Here is a 4,803-nt window from a genome sequence, read left to right as displayed (position 1 = left end):
TGGATTTGTACAGATCTCAGGTTTTCCACAGGTACAGTGCGCCATCGACAGCACTCAGGTGGCACTTAGATTTCCATGGTAACAAGCAGCTAACTACATCAACTGCAAGGGCTTCCACTCGCTGAATGTTCAGTTGGTGTGCGACCACCACAAACACATCCTACAGGTCTGCGCACGATTCCCAGTGATCGTCCAGGACTCCTACATCCTTAGTAGGTCTCAAATCCCTGGCATCTTCCAGGGTCCACAGTGGCTGCAGGGTTGGCTCCTCGGGTACAAGGGCTACCCACAGAGGATGTGGCTGATGAAGCTAATGTGGCAGCCTCAGAGTGTAGCAGAGCGACGATACAACGAAGCTAAGGCCGCAGAGGCAGACGAGGCAGAGCAGAATGGTGAACATGTAAACTCCACGGGAAATCAGAAGCAAATTGAAAAGAGTCAGAATAAGGTGAAGCTGTCCAGTGATGCAGTGAATGATGCAGAGCAAGCTTATCAGAAGAATGTGGAGCAACTAGACAAGATCCAACAGGAGTGGAACAAGAGCACATCAATACTTGTGAGGTGTTTCACCAGCAGGAATGCGGCAGGATCAACAACCTGAGGAATTCACTGTGGATCCACTGCAACCAACTCTCACTGCAATGTGTGAAGGACGATGAGCTGTGTGAATAGACTTGGGAGGCTTTGGAACTGTGTGACTGCCGCAGCCTGAACCTTTATGGAGCAAACTATAGGCATTTTGAAACTGAGGTTCCAGTGCCTCAACAGGTCCAATGGACCACTGCAATACAGCCCCCAGAGGGTGTTGCACACCATTGTCACTTGCTGCGCACTCCACAATCTGGTGCTGCAATGGGGAGAGGAGCTGGCTGAGGAGGAGATGGAGAAGCTGCACATATCCTCCAATGAGGAGGACATTGAAGGGGATGATGGTGATGATGTCCTCGAAGGCAAGTATGCTGGTGACGAGGCAATCGCACTGGTTTGATGAGGCAGGCACACTCGGGAGGTCCTCATAGCTGCAAGACTCATGGAGGATGATGACGAGAGGCAGCGAGGACAGTCCTGACAACCTCACCTTGTATCTGTGAATGTTTGACTCCTGTGTGGCTGATGGCAGCGCACATACCCTCAGTGCACAGGCTGATGTCATGGATACACAGCAGAGGCCCTAATAGTCGCAAGATTCCAGGAGGATGATGACGAGATGCAGTGAGAACACTCCATAAATCTTCACATTGTATCTGTGAATGTCTGACTCCTGTCTGGCTGAGGGCAGCTCACTTGCACACTGTGAGCAGGGTCATGTCATGGAGAAGCAGCCGTGAAACTTTAAATGCACCTGATCCTTTGTCAGCCTTCAGCACCTGAGCCCTTCAGGAGCACAGTGTCACCAATCACAGATGATGAAGCCATGGTGGGGGGGGGGGGCAGCCCCACTTCAAAGATGCTGAGAGCACACAGAGAGAATAATGAAACTCTGTGATGCCTGCTCACGACATTCTGGCAGCAATGACCAGCACCATCGAGGTGCAGGCATCAGTAATGCGTCCAGTGAGTATGAAGCTGGACCATCACTTTGTTCTGAAGGTTATACGCTGCACAGAAAAGAGGCCCTGGACTGCGACACCTGCCTTTAGCTTGTGCAGGAACCAAGGTTTCACATCTGAGTGACACGGACACTGCCTAACAGAACAAGGAGTCATAGGCAGGGAGACATTCTTGAGGGTTTGTTTACAATGGTGAACATTATGGATGAGTGACTAGCACTGTGCTCAGGCTGTTCAACTATGTCCTTTTAAGCTTCCTAGCCCTGCTGCTATGTCTTGGGCACACTGTTTGTGATGACCTTGACAGGTGTCCTCAGGAGGGCCGAGGCCTCGGGAGCCCTGACCTGCTTTCAGAGTCCTGCTCTGTAGCAGTGGCACCCTCCTCATTCTGTGGAGCTGGTGCTGCTGGGGACACAGGAATGGGATTCGGATGGGCCAGGCACTCCCAGAGTCACTTGGGTGGATAGTCCCGGGGTGTGCATCTGCTGACCCTCCTCCCTATGGGTGCCTGAGGGCCCCTGGCTGACTCCTTGGGGGTAAGGGGAGGCTGGAGTGAGATCAAGCTGCTCCACAACCCCCTCCCGTTGACACTGTTGGAGGCCAACTATAGCATCATAAATGGAGTTCAGCCCATGCAGCAGTGCAGGACCAATGTCCTGTACCAAGGTCTCCATGGCAGCCGCCATCCTACCAGTGTTGACCTCAGTATGTTGGCATGCCGGCTCCATCACCTCAGACTGAAGGCAGACGGACTCCTCCACCATGCCTTGCAATCTGAGGAGTGAACTAGACATCCCTTCTTGGTGTTCCCAAGCTCGCCTTTGCCGCTTCAGCAACTGAGTTATGGTTGAGCCCAGAGCCTCGTCATCTGTCTTGGACTCAGCACACCTCTAGCCTCCAGCAGTCCTCCTAGTGTCGGAAACCTGGGAAGTCCCTGCCTCTGCCCGCTGTGGATCAGAGAGAGCAGTGCGCTCACCAGATTGTGACCCTGAGGCTAACATGGAACTGGGTCCCATTAAGGTGTGTTTCTCAGTGCTGGTGGAGGGTGAGTGAGCACTGTGATGGGTCTTCAATGAAGATGTTATTAGATTCCTCTTCTGAGGTGTCTTCGGGGCTTGATTCGAGGACCTGGCTCGTGGATGCCCTCAGCTTCTTCCCGGATGTGCTGCAAAAGCAAGGAGAAATAATTAGTGCACAGCAGGGACTGTGGAACAGGGAACTCACTCACAGCATGGTTGTCTGATGGATGTTGCACTGCTGGATCCTCACTTGATAGAACACTGCCAACCTCACCGTCAGCACAGAATGGTCCAGATCCTCACCAGCCAGATGGGTGGCTCTGTTTTCAAAGTCTGTAAGGACCTTGATGTCAGACATTCCTCCACCGGTCTGTGACCTTTCTCTCTTGTTGCCTGCCAGCCTGTCCTGCATAACTACAGGTGAAGAGAATGTAAGCAGGGTGCTTGCAGGCCAGATCAGAAGGATGACTGGCATGTGTGGATGGTGAGTAGTGCCATGGATGGTGAAGGTGTGTGTGAGAGAATGAATGGTGATATCGCTTGAACTGGCAATGAGATCTGCGTGGATGTGTGATGGGTTTGTGAGTGTGTGAGTTGAGAGTGATGAGAAGAGTGACTTACCCTGGCGGAACGGGGGAGATCATTCATCTTCTTTCAGCACTGTGTAGCTGTCCTCTTTTGCAGGGCATTGGCACTTACCACTACTGCCACTGTCTCCCATGCTGGATTGGTGACCTTGCTAGCTGGTCTTCACCCAGGATGGGGTGTAGAGGTCTTCTCGGTGGGCTTCTACAATGTCATGTAGACTTCTGAGGGAGGAGTTGCTAATTTTGGGAACAGCATTTTTGGCAACCATAACTTTCCAGCAGCTTCTGATGCCTTAGAGAATGCTAGCTCTGTGCAGGGGCACACTTTAAATATGTCGCCCAAATTACTGAAAGTTGAGGTGATGGCGGGGTAGGCGAATCAGAGGCCACCCCGGCAGCATTCCGGCATGTTTCTTGGGAATGCATAATTACTGAGGAGGGACGCACCAGGATTGGGACAATATGGCATGAAAAGCCACCATTGCTGCCGGCGGGTAAAACATCCTTTTTCCCGCCCGCTACCACACTTTGAGCAAATTTGGGATGATTCCACCCTATGCATTTCTGAAACTCTCTTTTTACAACTACAGATTCTATCCAACTCGTACTCCTACTCTTCCCCCTCCCGAAGTCACTGTTATAAGCGATTCAGTCTCCCACAGTATCCTCAGCCCTTAGGGAAGATGTCTTGGCAACATGTGGGTTTTCCGCTTTGGCTGGGATTTTCTGGCCCCGCTTCAGTGGGCCACACTACAGTGGATGTGTCGAGCCAGCCAAAAGTCTGCTGACTTTGTCGGGACCAGAAAATCCCACCAGTGGGAGAGGCCAGAAAATCCCACCCTTCGTCTAAGAGGAATCATCAGAAGAATGGGGCAGCAATTTGGCAGCATTGCTGATAAGCAGAGTGTTGGTTTCAGGATTATTGTACTGTAAGGACAATGAGGATTTTTCAACCAAAGACTGACCCAAGAGAGAAGACTGAAGGGCATCAAGCTATGGACTCTCTGGGACCAGATGAGAAGAAATCAGGACTCCCTCATGAGCTTTTTGCTCCCTCAAAGTGCACAGGGATAAACCTTCAGAAAGTGAATAATCAGGAACTTCAGGGAAAACTCTCACTGCTTTATCACTCACCACTGCATCGAAGCCTAAAAAGGTACTAAAGGTGTGAGATTCCAATTAATCTGAATGATGAAAGGAAAAAGAAAAATGACAAAATTCCAGCAAGCCTTTCAGAAAAAGAAGAGATGATTCCCCAGTGATTCTGTAGGCAGTGGTAAGAGAGCTACACTTTTCTCTGTGCAAGGCTGCTCTACTCTGGGCAATGGAAAGAATTTCTGATGATACGGAGACAAGACGGCACCATCTTCTGCAATAGGATGAATTTCAGTGACAAAATGAAGACCAATTTCCTATAGATGACTAACTCAGAGGCAAGTTTGCAAAGCTTTAGAAGTGTTAAAGATCCTTTTGTAGCTTCTGTGCTGACATACAGCTCTAGAGGTAACAAGATTTTCAGCTGGAACTGAAGTATGGGTACCACTTGACTTTCATTCCTGGAAGCTACCAGCCCTTTGGCAGTGTGATCCTTCATGCACTGTGTAAGACTTTTGGATTCAGGAGTGAAAAATCAAGGTACCTAAGATA

General features: G+C 50.3%; 1 pseudogene; it reads left to right on the top strand.

The window, feature by feature from the left end:
- Nucleotides 1-313: 313 nt before the first annotated feature.
- LOC121276020 lies at nt 314-672 on the top strand (annotated as a pseudogene).
- Nucleotides 673-4,803: the final 4,131 nt, after the last annotated feature.

This window comes from Carcharodon carcharias, chromosome 3, assembly GCF_017639515.1.
Source record: "Carcharodon carcharias isolate sCarCar2 chromosome 3, sCarCar2.pri, whole genome shotgun sequence".
NCBI lineage: Eukaryota > Metazoa > Chordata > Chondrichthyes > Lamniformes > Lamnidae > Carcharodon > Carcharodon carcharias.
The sequence above is the reverse complement of the archived record's forward strand: the minus strand, read 5'-3'. Positions and strand labels throughout refer to the sequence as shown.